Consider the following 18585-nt stretch of genomic DNA (forward strand, 5'->3'; position numbering starts at 1 on the left):
GCATTTTTGGGGTGCCTTAAAAATTGCAGCAATTCACTGCATTGCCAAGTTCATATACCTGATAAAAACCTTATATTTTTGGGTGGGGGCCTAAAAAATATAAGCAATACACTGCACCTGATAAAAACTTTGCATTTTTTGGGGTGCCTGAAAAATTGCAGCAATTCACTGCATTTAAAAGTTCATATAGCTGATAAAAAAAAAAAACTTGCATTTTTGGGTGCCTAAAAAATCGAAGCAATTCACTGCATTTCCAAGTTCATATAGCTGATAAAATCCTTGCATTTTTAGGGTGCGTGACAAATTTAAGCAATTCACTACATTGCCAAGTTCATATACTTGATTAAAAAACAATTGCAGTTTTTTTTTTGGAGGGGGGCCTGAAAAATTTAAGCAATTCACTGCATTTCCAAGTTCATACAGCTGATAAAAACCTAGCATATTGGAGGAGGGGGGCAGAAAATTGCAGCAATTCACTGCATTGCCAAGTTCATATAGCTGATAAAAACCTTGCATTTTTAGGGTGCATGATAAATTTAAGCAATTCACTACATTGCCAAGTTCATATACTTGATTAAAATAAAATGCATTTTTTTTTGGGGGGGGGCTGAAAAATTAAAGCAATTTACTGCATTTCCAAATTCATATACCTGATGAAAGCCTTGTATTTGGGGGGGGGGGGGGCTAAACAATATAAGCAATACACTGCATTTCCAAGTTCATATAGCTGATAAAATCCTTGCATTTTTGGGGTGCCTTAAAAATTGCAGCAATTCACTGCATTGCCAAGTTCATATACCTAATAAAATCCTTGAATTTTTTTCGGGGGGGGGGGGTAAAAAATTGAAGCAATCTACTGCATTTCTAAGTTCATATAACTGATAAAAACCTTGCATTTTTGGGGAGCCTGATAAATTGAAACAAGTCACTACATTGCCAAGTTCATGTAGTTAATAAAAAAAAAACTTGGCTTTTTTTTGGGTGGGCCTTAAAAAAAATTTAAGCAATTCACTGCATTTCCAAGTTCATATACCTGATAAAAACCTATCATATTGGAGGGGGGGGGCAGAAAAATTGCAGCAATTCACTGCATTGCCAAGTTCATATAGATGATAAAAACCTTACATTTTTGGGGTTCCTGAAAAATCAAAGTAATTCACTGCATTTCCCAGTTCATATAGCTCATGAAACCTTGCATTTTTGTGGTGCCTGAAAAATTGCAGCAATTCACTGCATTTCTAAGTTCATATAGCTCATGAAAACCTTGCATTTTTGGGGTGTCTAAAAAATTGCAGCAATTCACTGCATTTCTAAGTTCATATACCTGCTAAAAACCTTCTATTTGGGGGGGGGCTAAAATATTGTAGCAATTCACTGCTTTTCCAAATTCATATATCTGATACAAAAATAGCATTTTTGAGGGGCCTTAAAAATTGCAGCAATTCACTGCATTGCCAAGTTCATATACCTGATAAAAACCTTGCATTTTGTGGGGGGCCTGAAAAATTGCAGCAATTCACTGCATTTAAAAGTTCATATAACTGATAAAAAAAACCTTGCATTTTTGGGTGCCTAAAAAATCGAAGCAATTCACTGCATTTCCAAGTTCATATAGCTGATAAAAACTTTGCATTTTTGGGGGGCCTGAAAAATTTCAGCTATTCGATGCATTTTCAAGTTCATATAGCTGATAAAAACCTTGCATTTTGATGTTAATTGTAAAATAGCAGCAATCCACTGCATTTCCAAGTTCATATACCTGATAAAAACCTTGCATTTTTGTGGTGCCTGATAAATTGAAGCAATTCACTACATTGCCAAGTTCATATACCTGATAATATCCTTGCATTTTGTTTTGGGGGGGGAGCTGAAAAAAATGAAGCAATCCACTGCAATTCTAAGTTGAAATAGCTGATAAAAACCTTGCATTTTGGGGAAGGTCTGAAAAATAGCAGCAATTCACTGCATTTCAAAGTTCATATAGCTGATAAAAACTTTGCATTTTGGGGGGCCTTAAAAATTGCAGCTATTCAATGCATTTCCAAGTTCATATATCTGATACAAACCTAGCATTTTTGAGGGGCCTTAAAAATTGCAGCAATTCACTGCATTTCCAAGTTCATATACCTGATAAAAAAACCTTGCATTTTGGGGGGCCTGAAAAATTGCAGTAATTCACTACATTGCCAAGGTCATATACTTGATAAAAAACCTAGCATATTAAGAGGGGGGAGCAGAAAAATTACAGCAATTTACTGCATTGCCAAGTTCATATAGCTAATAAAAACCTTACAATATTGGGGGGTCTGAAAAATTGCAGCAATTCACTGCATTTCAAAAAGTTCAAATAACTGATAAAAATCTTGCATTTTTGGGTGCCTAAACAATCAAAGCAATTCACTGCATGTCCAAGTTCATATTGCTGAAAAAAAACTTGCATTTTTGGGGGGTCTGAAAAATTGCAGCTATTCAATCCATTTTCAAGTTCATATAGCTGATGAAAACCTTGCAATTTTGGGGTGCCTGATAAATTGAAGCAATTCACTACATTGGCAAATTCATAAACCTTATAAAAACCTTGCATTTTTGGGGTGCCTGAAAATCGAAGCATTTTACTGCATTTCCAAGTTCATATAGCTGATAAAAACCTTGCATTTTTGGGGTGCCTGAAAATCGAAGCATTTCACTGCATTTCCAAGTTCATATAGCTGATAAAAACCTTGCATTTTTGGGATGCCTAAAAAATTGCAGCAATTCACTGCATTGCCAAGTTCATATAGCTGATAAAAACCTTACATTTTTGGGGGGCCTGAAAAATTGCAGCAATTTACTGCATTGCCATGTTCATATACCTGATAAAAAAAAACCTTGCATTTTTGGGGTGCCTGAAAAATTGCAGCAATTCACTGCATTTCCAAGTTCATATACCTGATAAAAACCTTGCATTTGGGGGGGGGCTAAAATATTGTAGCAATTCACTGCTTTTCCAAGTTCATATATTTCATACAATCCTAGCATTTTTTGGGCGGCCTTAAAAATTACAGCAATTCACTGCATTTCCAAGTTCATATATCTGATAAAAACCTTGCATTTTTTTTTGGGGGGGGGCTGTAAAATTGCAGCAATTCACTGCATTTCCAAGTTCATGCAGCTGATAAAAACCTTGCATTTTTAGGGTGCATGATAAATTGAAGCAATTCCCTACATTGCCAAGTTCATATACTTGATTTAAAAAAATGCATTTTTTGGGGGGGAGGCTGAAAAATTGAAGCAATTCACTGTATTTCCAAGTTCATATTCCTGATGAAAACCTTGTATTGGGGGGGAAGGGGCCTAAAAAATATAAGCAATACACTGCATTTCCAAGTTCATATAGCTGATAAAATCCTTGCATTTTTGGGGGCCTGACAAATCAAAGCAATTCACTGCATTTCCCAGTTCATATAGATATTAAAAACCGTGCATTTTCGGGGTCTTAAAAAATTGCAGCAATTCACTGTATTTCCAAGTTCGTATAGCTCATGAAAACCTTGCATTTTTGGGGTACCTGAAAAATTGCACCAATTAACTGCATTTCTAAGTTCATATACCTGCTAAAAACCTTCCATTTTTTTGGGGGGGGGGGCTAAAATATTGTAGCAATTCACTGCTTTTCCAAGTTCATATATCTGATACAAACCTAGCATTTTTGAGGGGCCTTAAAAATTGCAGCAATTCACTGTATTTCTAAGTTCATATACCTGATAAAAAACCTTGCATTTTGGGGGGTCTGAAAAATTGCAGCAATTCACTGCATTTAAAAGTTCATATAACTGATTTAAAAAACTTGCATTTTTGGGTGGCTAAAAAATCTAAGCAATTTACTGCATTGCCAAGTTCACATACCTGATAAAAACCTTATATTTGGGGGTCTGAAAAATTGCAGCAATTCACTGCATTGCCAAGTTCATATAGCTGATAAAATCCTTGCATTTTTGGGGGCCTTAAAAATTGCAGTAATTCAATGCAATTCCAAGTTCATACAGCTGATAAAAACCTTGCATTTTTAGGATGCATGATAAATTTAAGCAATTCACTACATTGCCAAGTTCATATACTTGATTTAAAAAAAATGCATTTTTTTGAGGGGGGGATGAAAAATTGAAGCAATTCACTGCATTTAAAAGTTCATATACCTGATGAAAACCTTGTATATGGGGAGGGGGCTAAAAAATATATGCAATACACTGCATTTCCAAGTTCATATAGCTGATAAAATCCTTGCATTTTTGGGGGACTGAAAACTCAAAGCAATTCACTGCATTTCCAAGTTCATATAGCTATAAAAAAAAAACTTGCATTTTTGGGGGCCTTAAAAATTGTAGCAATTCACTGCATTTCCAAGTTCATATCGCTGATAAAAACCTTGCATTTTTAGGATGCATGATAAATTTAAGCAATTCACTACATTGCCAAGTTCATATACTTGATTAAATAAAATGCATTTTTTTTGGGGGGGGGGCTGAAAAATTTAAGCAATTCACTGCATTGCCAAGTTCATATAGATGATAAAAACCTTGCATTTTTGGGGTGCATGATAAATTTAAGCAATTCACTACATTGCCAAGTTCATATACTTGATTAAAATAAAATGCATTTTTTTTGGGGGGGGGCTGAAAAATTAAAGCAATTTACTGCATTTCCAAGTTCATATACCTGATGAAAACCTTGTATTGGGGGGGGGGGGCTAAAAAAATATAAGCAATACACTGCATTTCCAAGTTTATATAGCTGATAAAATCCTTGCATTTTGGGGTGCCTTAAAAATTGCAGCAATTCACTGCATTGCCAAGTTCATATACCTAATAAAATCCTTGTATTTATTTTTTTTTGGGGGGGGGGGGTAAAAAATTAAGCAATCTACTGCATTTCTAAGTTCATATAGGTGATAAAAACCTTGCATTTTTGGGGAGCCTGATAAATTGAAACAAGTCACTACATTGCCAAGTTCATGTAGTTAATAAAAAAAACTTGGCTTTTTTTGGGGGGGGCCTTAAAAAAATGTAAGCAATTCACTGCATTTCCAAGTTCATATACCTGATAAAAACCTATCATATTGGAGGGGGGGCAGAAAAATTGCAGCAATTCACTGCATTGCCAAGTTCATATAGCTGATAAAAACCTTACATTTTTGGGGTTCCTGAAAAATCAAAGTAATTCACTGCATTTCCCAGTTCATATAGCTCATGAAACCTTGCATTTTTGTGGTGCCTGAAAAATTGCAGCAATTCACTGCATTTCTAAGTTAATATACCTGCTAAAAACCTTCTATTTTGGGGGGGGGGGCCTAAAATATTGTAGCAATTCACTGCTTTTCCAAATTCATATATCTGATACAAAAATAGCATTTTAGACGGGCTAAAAAAATTGCAGCAATTCACTGTATTTCCAAGTTCATATAACTGATAAAAAAAACCTTGCATTTTTGGGGTGCCTGATAATTTGAAGCAATTCACTACATTTCCAAGTTCATATACCTGATAAAAACCTTTCTTTTTTTTTTTATTGGGGGGGGGGCTGTAAAATTGAAGCAATCCACTGCATTTCTAAGTTCATATAGCTGATAAAAACCTTGCTTTTTTGTGGTGCCTGATAAATTGAAGCGGTTCATTGGATTTCCAAGTTCATATAGCTCAAAAAGACCTAGCATTTTTTTTGGGGGGGGAGGGTTTAAAAATTGCAGCTATTCAATGCATTTCCAAGTTCATATAGCTGATTAAAACCTTGCATTTTTGGGGTGCCTGATAAATCGAAGCAATTCACTGCATTTCCAACTTCATATAGCTATTAAAAAAAACTTACATTTTTGGGGTGCCTGAAAAATTGCAGCAATTCACTGCATTGCCAAGTTCATATACCTGATAAAAACCTTATATTTTTGGGTGGGGGCCTAAAAAATATAAGCAATACACTGCACCTGATAAAAACTTTGCATTTTTTGGGGTGCCTGAAAAATTGCAGCAATTCACTGCATTTAAAAGTTCATATAGCTGATAAAAAAAAAACAAAAACTTGCATTTTTGGGTGCCTAAAAAATCGAAGCAATTCACTGCATTTCCAAGTTCATATAGCTGATAAAATCCTTGCATTTTTAGGGTGCATGATAAATTTAAGCAATTCACTACATTGCCAAGTTCATATACTTGATTAAAAAACAATTGCAGGGTTTTTTTGGAGGGGGGCCTGAAAAATTTAAGCAATTCACAGCATTTCCAAGTTCATACAGCTGATAAAAACCTAGCATATTGGAGGAGGGGGCAGAAAAATTGCAGCAATTCACTGCATTGCCAAGTTCATATAGCTGATAAAAACCTTGCATTTTTAGGGTGCATGATAAATTTAAGCAATTCACTACATTGCCAAGTTCATATACTTGATTAAAATAAAATGCATTTTTTTGGGGGGGGGCTGAAAAATTAAAGCAATTTACTGCATTTCCAAATTCATATACCTGATGAAAACCTTGTATTTGGGGGGGGGGCTAAACAATATAAGCAATACACTGCATTTCCAAGTTCATATAGCAGATAAAATCCTTGCATTTTTGGGGTGCCTTAAAAATTGCAACAATTCACTGCATTGCCAAGTTCATATACCTAATAAAATCCTTGTATTTTTTTCGGGGGGGGGGGGGTAAAAAATTGAAGCAATCTACTGCATTTCTAAGTTCATATAACTGATAAAAACCTTGCATTTTTGGGGAGCCTGATAAATTGAAACAAGTCACTACATTGCCAAGTTCATGTAGTTAATAAAAAAAACTTGGCTTTTTTTTGGGTGGGCCTTAAAAAAAAATTTAAGCAATTCACTGCATTTCCAAGTTCATATACCTGATAAAAACCTATCATATTGGAGGGGGGGCAGAAAAATTGCAGCAATTCACTGCATTGCCAAGTTCATATAGATGATAAAAACCTTACATTTTTGGGGTTCCTGAAAAATCAAAGTAATTCACTGCATTTCCCAGTTCATATAGCTCATGAAACCTTGCATTTTTGTGGTGCCTGAAAAATTGCAGCAATTCACTGCATTTCTAAGTTCATATAGCTCATGAAAACCTTGCATTTTTGGGGTGTCTAAAAAATTGCAGCAATTCACTGCATTTCTAAGTTCATATACCTGCTAAAAACCTTCTATTTGGGGGGGGGGGGGCTAAAATATTTTAGCAATTCACTGCTTTTCCAAATTCATATATCTGATACAAAAATAGCATTTTTGAGGGGCCTTAAAAATTGCAGCAATTCACAGCATTGCCAAGTTCATATACCTGATAAAAACCTTGCATTTTGTGGGGGGCCTGAAAAATTGCAGCAATTCACTGCATTTAAAAGTTCATATAACTGATAAAAAAACCTTGCATTTTTGGGTGCCTAAAAAATCGAAGCAATTCACTGCATTTCCAAGTTCATATAGCTGATAAAAACTTTGCATTTTTGGGGGGCCTGAAAAATTTCAGCTATTTGATGCATTTTCAAGTTCATATAGCTGATAAAAACCTTGCATTTTGATGTTAACTGTAAAATAGCAGCAATCCACTGCATTTCCAAGTTCATATACCTGATAAAAACCTTGCATTTTTGTGGTGCCTGATAAATTGAAGCAATTCACTACATTGCCAAGTTCATATACCTGATAATATCCTTGCATTTTTTTTGGGGGGGGGGGGGAGCTGAAAAAAATGAAGCAATCCACTGCATTTCTAAGTTGAAATAGCTGATAAAAACCTTGCATTTTGGGGAAGGTCTGAAAAATAGCAGCATTTCACTGCATTTCAAAGTTCATGTAGCTGATAAAAAACTTTGCATTTTGGGGGGCCTGAAAAATTGCAGCTATTCAATGCATTTCCAAGTTTATATAGCTGATAAAAACTTTGCATTTTGGGGGGCCTTAAAAATTGCAGCTATTCAATGCATTTCCAAGTTCATATATCTGATACAAACCTAGCATTTTTGAGGGGCCTTAAAAATTGCAGCAATTCACTGCATTTCCAAGTTCATATACCTGATAAAAAACCTTGCATTTTGGGGGGCCTGAAAAATTATAGCAATTCACTGCATTTAAAAGTTCATATAACTGCTAAAAAACTTGCATTTTTTGGGTGCCTAAAAAATCAAAGCAATTCACTGCATTTCCAAGTTTATATAGCTGATAAAAACTTTGCATTTTTGGGGGCCTGAAAAATTGCAGTAATTCACTACATTGCCAAGGTCATATACTTGATAAAAACCTAGCATATTAGGAGGGGGGAGCAGAAAAATTACAGCAATTTACTGCATTGCCAAGTTCATATAGCTAATAAAAACCTTACAATATTGGGGGGTCTGAAAAATTGCAGCAATTCACTGCATTTCTAAGTTCATATAACTGATAAAATCCTGCATTTTTGGGGTGCCTGATAAATTAAAGCAATTTACTACATTGAAAAAGTCATATACCTGATAAAAAAAACCCTTGCATTTTTGGGGTGCCTGAAAAATTGAAGCAATTCACTGCATTTCCAAGTTCATATAGCTGATAAAAACCTTGCATTTTGGGGGGCCTGAAAAATTGCAGCAATTTACTGCATTTCAAAAAGTTCAAATAACTGATAAAAATCTTGCATTTTTGGGTGCCTAAATAATCAAAGCAATTCACTGCATGTCCAAGTTCATATTGCTGAAAAAAAACTTGCATTTTTGGGGTGCCTGATAAATTGAAGCAATTCACTACATTGGCAAGTTCATAAACCTTATAAAAACCTTGCATTTTTGGGGTGCCTGAAAATCGAAGCATTTCACTGCATTTCCAAGTTCATATAGCTGATAAAAACCTTGCATTTTTGGGATGCCTAAAAAATTGCAGCAATTCACTGCATTGCCAAGTTCATATAGCTGATAAAAACCTTACATTTTTTGGGGGCCTGAAAAATTGCAGCAATTTACTGCATTGCCATGTTCATATACCTGATAAAAAAACCTTGCATTTTTGGGGTGCCTGAAAAATCAAAGCAATTCACTGCATTTCCCAGTTCATATAGCTATTAAAAACCTTGCATTTTGGGGGTCTGAAAAATTGCAGCAATTCCCTGCATTTTTTTAAGTTCATATAGCTCATGAAAACCTTGCATTTTTGGGGTGCCTGAAAAATTGCAGCAATTCACTGCATTTCCAAGTTCATATACCTGATAAAAACCTTGCATTTGGGGGGGGGCCTAAAATATTGTAGCAATTCACTGCTTTTCCAAGTTCATATATTTCATACAATCCTAGCATTTTTTGGGCGGCCTTAAAAATTACAGCAATTCACTGCATTTCCAAGTTCATATATCTGATAAAAACCTTGCATTTTTTTGGGGGGGGGCTGTAAAATTGCAGCAATTCACTGCATTTCCAAGTTCATGCAGCTGATAAAAACCTTGCATTTTTTTGGGGGGGGGTTGTAAAATTGCAGCAATTCACTGCATTTCCAAATTCATGCAGCTGATAAAAACCTTGCATTTTTAGGGTGCATGATAAATTGAAGCAATTCCCTACATTGCCAAGTTCATATACTTGATTAAAAAAAATGCATTTTTTTTGGGGGGAGGCTGAAAAATTGAAGCAATTCACTGTATTTCCAAGTTCATATTCCTGATGAAAACCTTGTATTTGGGGGGGGGGCTAAAAAATATAAGCAATACACTGCATTTCCAAGTTCATATAGCTGATAAAATCCTTGCATTTTTGGGGGCCTGACAAATCAAAGCAATTTACTGCATTTCCAAGTTCATATAGCTATAAAAAAAAACCTTGCGTTTTTGGGGGGGCCTGAAAAATTGTAGCAATTCACTGCATTTCCAAGTTCATACAGCTGATTAAAACCTTGCATTTTTGGGGTGCGTTAAAAATTGCAGCAATTCATTGCATTGCCAAGTTCATATATCTTATAAAATCCTTGTATTTTTTTTTGGGGGGGGCTAAAAAATTGAAGCAATCTACTGCATTTCTAAGTTCATATAGCTGATAAAAACCTTACATATTTGGGGTTCCTGAAAAATCAAAGCAATTCACTGCATTTCCCAGTTCATATAGATATTAAAAACCGTGCATTTTCGGGGTCTTAAAAAATTGCAGCAATTCACTGCATTTCCAAGTTCATATAGCTCATGAAAACCTTGCATTTTTGGGGTACCTGAAAAATTGCACCAATTAACTGCATTTCTAAGTTCATATACCTGCTAAAAACCTTCCTTTTTTTTGGGGGGGGGGCTAAAATATTGTAGCAATTCACTGCTTTTCCAAGTTCATATATCTGATACAAACATAGCATTTTTGAGGGGCCTTAAAAATTGCAGCAATTCACTGTATTTCTAAGTTCATATAGCTGATAAAAACCTTGCATTTTGGGGGGTCTGAAAAATTGCAGCAATTCACTGCATTGCCAAGTTCATATAGCTGATAAAATCCTTGCATTTTTGGGGGCCTTAAAAATTGCAGTAATTCAATGCAATTCCAAGTTCATACAGCTGATAAAAACCTTGCATTTTTAGGATGCATGATAAATTTAAGCAATTCACTACATTGCCAAGTTCATATACTTGATTAAAAAAAAATCCATTTTTTTGTGGGGGGGGGCTGAAAAATTGAAGCAATTCACTGCATTTCCAAGTTCATATACCTGATGAAAACCTTGTATTTGGGGAGGGGGCTAAAAAATATATGCAATACACTGCATTTCCAAGTTCATATAGCTGATAATATCCTTGCATTTTGGGGGGGGCCTTAAAAATTTCAGCAATTCACTGCATTGCCAAGTTCATATACCTGATAAAAACCTTGCATTTTGGGGGGGCCTGAAAAATTGCAGCAATTCACTGCATTTAAAAGTTCATATAACTGATAAAAAAAACTTGCATTTTTGGGTGCCTAAAAAATCGAAGCAATTCACTGCATTTCCAAGTTCATATAGCTGATAAAAACTTTGCATTTTTGGGGGGCCTGAAAAATTTCAGCTATTCGATGCATTTTCAAGTTCATATAGCTGATAAAAACCTTGCATTTTTGGGGAGCCTGAAAAATCGAAGCAATTCACTGCATTTCCAAGTTCACATATCTGATAAAAACCTTGCATTTTTGGGGTGACGGAAATGCAGTGAATTGCTTCGATTTTTCAAAGTTCCTATAGCTTATGAAAACCTTTTGTTTTTAGGGGAGTCTGAAAAATTGAAGCAATTCACTGCATTTCCAAGTTCATATACCTGATAAAAACCTTGCATTTTTGTGGTGCCTGATAAATTGAAGCAATTCACTACATTGCCAAGTTCATATACCTGATAATATCCTTGCATTTTTTTTGGGGGGGGGGGGGCTGAAAAAAATGAAGCAATCCACTGCATTTCTAAGTTGAAATAGCTGATAAAAACCTTGCATTTTGGGGGAGGTCTGAAAAATAGCAGCAATTCACTGCATTTCAAATTTTATATAGCTCATGAAAACCTTGCATTTTTGGGGTGACTAAAAAATTGCAGCAATTCACTGCATTTAAAAGTTCATATAACTGATAAAAAAAACTTGCATTTTTTGGGTGTCTAAAAAATCGAAGCAATTCACTGCATTTCCAAGTTCATATAGCTGATAAAAACTTTGCATTTTGGGGGGCCTGAAAAATTGCAGCTATTCAATGCATTTCCAAGTTTATATAGCTGATAAAAACTTTGCATTTTTGGGGGCCTGAAAATATGCAGCTATTCTGTGCATTTCCAAGTTCATATATCCGATACAAACCTAGCATTTTTGAGGGGCCTTAAAAATTGCAGCAATTCACTACATTTAAAAGTTCATATAGCTGATAAAAACCTTGCATTTTTGGGGTGCCTGATAAATTGAAGCAATTCACTACATTGCCAAGTTCATATACCTGATAAAATCCTTGCATTTTTTTTTTTTTTTTTTGGGGGGGGGGGCTGAAAAAGATGAAGCAATCCACTGCATTTCTAAGTTGAATTAGCTGATAAAAAAAACCTTGCATTTTGGGGGTGCCTGATAAATTGAAGCAATTCACTGCATTTCCAAGTTCATATACCTGATAAAAAAAACCTTGAAATTATTATTATTTTTTTTTTTTTTGGGGGGGGGGGCTAAAAAATTAAAGCAATTCACTGCATTTCCAAATTCATATAGCTGATAAAAACCTTGCATTTTTGGGGTGCCTGATAAATTGCAGCAATTCATTGCATTGCCAAGTTCATATAGCTGATAAAAACCTTGCATTTTTGGGGTGCCTGAAAAATCGAAGCAATTCACTGCATTTCCAAGTTCATATAGCTGATAAAAACCTTGTGTTTTGATGTTAATTGTAAAATAGCAGCAATCCACTGCATTTCCAAGTTCATATACCTGATAAAAACTTTGCATTTTTTGGGGTGCCTGAAAAATTGCAGCAATTCACTGCATTTAAAAATGCATATAGCTGATAAAAACCTTGCATTTTTGGGGTGCCTGAAAAATCGAAGCAATTCACTGCATTTCCAAGTTCATATAGCTGATAAAAACCTTGTGTTTTGGGGGGAGCCTGAAAAATTGAAGCAATTCACTGCATTTCCAAGTTCATATAGCTGATAAAACCCTACATTTTCGGGTGCCTGAAAAATTGTGGCAATTCAATGTATTTCCAAGTTCATATATCTGATAAAAACCTTGCATTTTGGGAGGGGGACTAAAAAATTGCAGCAAATCATTGCATTTCCAAGTTCATAACACTGATAAAAAAAAACTTGCATTTTTGGGGTGCCTGATAAATTGAAGCAATTCACTGCATTTCTAAGTTCATATAGCATATAAAACCCTTGCATTTTTGTGGTGCCTGATAAATTGAAGCAATTTGTTGCATTTCCAAGTTTCTATAGCTGATAAAAACCTTGCATTTTTGGGGGGCCTGAAAAATTGCAGCAATTCACTGCATTTCCAAGTTCAAATACCTGATAAAAAAACTTGCATTTGGGGGGGCTAAAAAATTGCAGCAATTCACTGCATGTCGAAGTTCATATAGCTGATAAAAACCTTGCATTTTTTTTGGGGGGGGCTAAAAAAATTGCAGCAATTCACTGTATTTCCAAGTTCATATAACTGATAAAAAAAAACCTTGCATTTTTGGGGTGCCTGATAATTTGAAGCAATTCACTACATTTCCAAGTTCATATACCTGATAAAAACCTTGCTTTTTTTCTTTTTTTTTTGGGGGGGGGGGCTGTAAAATTGAAGCAATCCACTGCATTTCTAAGTTCATATAGCTGATAAAAACCTTGCTTTTTTGTGGTGCCTGATAAATTGAAGCAGTTCATTGGATTTCCAAGTTTATATAGCTCAAAAAAAACTAGCATTTTTTTTTGGGGGGGGGGTTTAAAAATTGCAGCTATTCAATACATTTCCAAGTTCATATAGCTGATTAAAACCTTGCATTTTTGGGGTGCCTGAAAAATTGCAGCAATTCACTACATTGCCAAGTTCATATACCTGATAAAAACCTTATATTTTTGGGTGGGGGCCTAAAAAATATAAGCAATACACTGCACCTGATAAAAACTTTGCATTTTTTGGGGTGCCTGAAAAATTGCAGCAATTCACTGCATTTAAAAGTTCATATAGCTGATAAAAAAAAAAACTTGCATTTTTGGGTGCCTAAAAAATCGAAGCAATTCACTGCATTTCCAAGTTCATATAGCTGATAAAATCCTTGCATTTTTAGGGTGCATGATAAATTTAAGCAATTCACTACATTGCCAAGTTCATATACTTGATTAAAAAACAATTGCAGGTTTTTTTTGGAGGGGGGCCTGAAAAATTTAAGCAATTCACTGCATTTCCAAGTTCATATAGCTGAAACAAACCTTACATTTTTGGGGGGCTTGAAAAATTGTAGCAATTCACTGCATTGCCAAGTTCATATAGCTGATAAAAACCTTGCATTTTTAGGGTGCATGATAAATTTAAGCAATTCACTACATTGCCAAGTTCATATACTTGATTAAAATAAAATGCATTTTTTTTGGGGGGGGGCTGAAAAATTAAAGCAATTTACTGCATTTCTAAGTTCATATACCTGATGAAAACCTTATATTTAGGGGGGGGGGCTAAAAAATATAAGCAATACACTGCCTTTCCAAGTTCATATAGCTGATAAAATCCTTGCATTTTTGGGGTGCCTTAAAAATTGCAGCAATTCACTGCATTGCCAAGTTCATATACCTAATAAAATCCTTGTATTTTTTCGGGGGGGGGGGGTAAAAAATTGAAGCAATCTACTGCATTTCTAAGTTCATATAGCTGATAAAAAACCTTGCATTTTTGGGGAGCCTGATAAATTGAAACAAGTCACTACATTGCCAAGTTCATGTAGTTAATAAAAAAAACTTGGCTTTTTTTGGGGGGGGGCTTAAAAAAATTTAAGCAATTCACTGCATTTCCAAGTTCATATACCTGATAAAAACCTTGCATTTTTGTGGTGCCTGATAAATTGAAGGAATTCACTACATTGCCAAGTTCATATACCTGATAATATCCTTGCATTTTTTTTTGGGGGGGGGGGCTGAAAAAAATGAAGCAATCCACTGCATTTCTAAGTTGAAATAGCTGATAAAAACCTTGCATTTTGGGGGAGGTCTGAAAAATAGCAGCAATTCACTGCATTTCAAATTTTATATAGCTCATGAAAACCTTGCATTTTTGGGGTGACTAAAAAATTGCAGCAATTCACTGCATTTAAAAGTTCATATAACTGATAAAAAAAACTTGCATTTTTTGGGTGTCTAAAAAATCGAAGCAATTCACTGCATTTCCAAGTTCATATAGCTGATAAAAACTTTGCATTTTTGGGGGCCTGAAAATATGCAGCTATTCTGTGCATTTCCAAGTTCATATATCCGATACAAACCTAGCATTTTTGAGGGGCCTTAAAAATTGCAGCAATTCACTACATTTAAAAGTTCATATAGCTGATAAAAACCTTGCATTTTTGGGGTGCCTGATAAATTGAAGCAATTCACTACATTGCCAAGTTCATATACCTGATAAAATCCTTGCATTTTTTTTTTTTTTGGGGGGGGGGGGGCTGAAAAAGATGAAGCAATCCACTGCATTTCTAAGTTGAATTAGCTGATAAAAAAAACCTTGCATTTTGGGGGTGCCTGATAAATTGAAGCAATTCACTGCATTTCCAAGTTCATATACCTGATAAAAAAAACCTTGAAATTATTATTATTATTTTTTTTTGGGGGGGGGGCTAAAAAATTAAAGCAATTCACTGCATTTCCAAATTCATATAGCTGATAAAAACCTTGCATTTTTGGGGTGCCTGATAAATTGAAGCAATTCATTGCATTGCCAAGTTCATATAGCTGATAAAAACCTTGCATTTTTGGGGTGCCTGAAAAATCGAAGCAATTCACTGCATTTCCAAGTTCATATAGCTGATAAAAACCTTGTGTTTTGATGTTAATTGTAAAATAGCAGCAATCCACTGCATTTCCAAGTTCATATACCTGATAAAAACTTTGCATTTTTTGGGGTGCCTGAAAAATTGCAGCAATTCACTGCATTTAAAAGTGCATATAGCTGATAAAAAAACTTGCATTTTTGGGTGCCTAAAAAATCGAAGCAATTCACTGCATTTCCAAGTTCATATAGCTGATAAAAACCTTGCATTTTTGGGGTGCCTGAAAAATCGAAGCAATTCACTGCATTTCCAAGTTCATATAGCTGATAAAAACCTTGTGTTTTGGGGGGAGCCTGAAAAATTGAAGCAATTCACTGCATTTCCAAGTTCATATAGCTGATAAAACCCTACATTTTCGGGTGCCTGAAAAATTGTGGCAATTCAATGTATTTCCAAGTTCATATATCTGATAAAAACCTTGCATTTTGGGAGGGGGGCTAAAAAATTGCAGCAAATCATTGCATTTCCAAGTTCATATAACTGATAAAAAAATAACTTGCATTTTTGGGGTGCCTGATAAATTGAAGCAATTCACTGCATTTCTAAGTTCATATAGCATATAAAACCCTTGCATTTTTGTGGTGCCTGATAAATTGAAGCAATTTGTTGCATTTCCAAGTTTCTATAGCTGATAAAAACCTTGCATTTTTGGGGGCCTGAAAAATTGCAGCAATTCACTGCATTTCCAAGTTCAAATACCTGATAAAAAAACTTGCATTTGGGGGGGGCTAAAAAATTGCAGCAATTCACTGCATGTTGAAGTTCATATAGCTGATAAAAACCTTGCATTTTTTTTGGGGGGGGCTAAAAAAATTGCAGCAATTCACTGTATTTCCAAGTTCATATAACTGATAAAAAAAACCTTGCATTTTTGGGGTGCCTGATAATTTGAAGCAATTCACTACATTTCCAAGTTCATATACCTGATAAAAACCTTGCTTTTTTTCTTTTTTTTGGGGGGGGGGCTGTAAAATTGAAGCAATCCACTGCATTTCTAAGTTCATATAGCTGATAAAAACCTTGCTTTTTTGTGGTGCCTGATAAATTGAAGCAGTTCATTGGATTTCCAAGTTTATATAGCTCAAAAAAAACTAGCATTTTTTTTTTTGGGGGGGGGGGGTTAAAAATTGCAGCTATTCAATACATTTCCAAGTTCATATAGCTGATTAAAACCTTGCATTTTTGGGGTGCCTGAAAAATTGCAGCAATTCACTACATTGCCAAGTTCATATACCTGATAAAAACCTTATATTTTTGGGTGGGGGCCTAAAAAATATAAGCAATACACTGCACCTGATAAAAACTTTGCATTTTTTGGGGTGCCTGAAAAATTGCAGCAATTCACTGCATTTAAAAGTTCATATAGCTGATAAAAAAAAAAACTTGCATTTTTGGGTGCCTAAAAAATCGAAGCAATTCACTGCATTTCCAAGTTCATATAGCTGATAAAATCCTTGCATTTTTAGGGTGCATGATAAATTTAAGCAATTCACTACATTGCCAAGTTCATATACTTGATTAAAAAACAATTGCAGGTTTTTTTTGGAGGGGGGCCTGAAAAATTTAAGCAATTCACTGCATTTCCAAGTTCATATAGCTGAAACAAACCTTACATTTTTGGGGGGCTTGAAAAATTGTAGCAATTCACTGCATTGCCAAGTTCATATAGCTGATAAAAACCTTGCATTTTTAGGGTGCATGATAAATTTAAGCAATTCACTACATTGCCAAGTTCATATACTTGATTAAAATAAAATGCATTTTTTTTGGGGGGGGGGGGGCTGAAAAATTAAAGCAATTTACTGCATTTCTAAGTTCATATACCTGATGAAAACCTTGTATTTAGGGGGGGGGGCTAAAAAATATAAGCAATACACTGCCTTTCCAAGTTCATATAGCTGATAAAATCCTTGCATTTTTGGGGTGCCTTAAAAATTGCAGCAATTCACTGCATTGCCAAGTTCATATACCTAATAAAATCCTTGTATTTTTTCGGGGGGGGGGGGGGGTAAAAAATTGAAGCAATCTACTGCATTTCTAAGTTCATATAGCTGATAAAAAACCTTGCATTTTTGGGGAGCCTGATAAATTGAAACAAGTCACTACATTGCCAAGTTCATGTAGTTAATAAAAAAAACTTGGCTTTTTTTTGGGGGGGGGCTTAAAAAAATTTAAGCAATTCACTGCATTTCCAAGTTCATATACCTGATAAAAACCTTGCATTTTTGTGGTGCCTGATAAATTGAAGGAATTCACTACATTGCCAAGTTCATATACCTGATAATATCCTTGCATTTTTTTTTTGGGGGGGGGGGCTGAAAAAAATGAAGCAATCCACTGCATTTCTAAGTTGAAATAGCTGATAAAAACCTTGCATTTTGGGGGAGGTCTGAAAAATAGCAGCAATTCACTGCATTTCAAATTTTATATAGCTCATGAAAACCTTGCATTTTTGGGGTGACTAAAAAATTGCAGCAATTCACTGCATTTAAAAGTTCATATAACTGATAAAAAAAACTTGCATTTTTTGGGTGTCTAAAAAATCGAAGCAATTCACTGCATTTCCAAGTTCATATAGCTGATAAAAACTTTGCATTTTGGGGGGCCTGAAAAATTGCAGCTATTCAATGCATTTCCAAGTTTATATAGCTGATAAAAACTTTGCATTTTTGGGGGCCTGAAAATATGCAGCTATTCTGTGCATTTCCAAGTTCATATATCCGATACAAACCTAGCATTTTTGGGGTGCCTGATAAATTGAAGCAATTCACTACATTGCCAAGTTCATATACCTGATAAAATCCTTGCATTTTTTTTTTTTTTTTTGGGGGGGGGCTGAAAAAGATGAAGCAATCCACTGCATTTCTAAGTTGAATTAGCTGATAAAAAAAACCTTGCATTTTGGGGGTGCCTGATAAATTGAAGCAATTCACTGCATTTCCAAGTTCATATACCTGATAAAAAAAACCTTGAAATTATTATTATTATTTTTTTTTGGGGGGGGGGGCTAAAAAATTAAAGCAATTCACTGCATTTCCAAATTCATATAGCTGATAAAAACCTTGCATTTTTGGGGTGCCTGATAAATTGAAGCAATTC

The sequence above is a fragment of the Leptodactylus fuscus genome, chromosome 10 (genome assembly GCF_031893055.1).
Source record: "Leptodactylus fuscus isolate aLepFus1 chromosome 10, aLepFus1.hap2, whole genome shotgun sequence".
NCBI classification, from domain to species: domain Eukaryota; kingdom Metazoa; phylum Chordata; class Amphibia; order Anura; family Leptodactylidae; genus Leptodactylus; species Leptodactylus fuscus.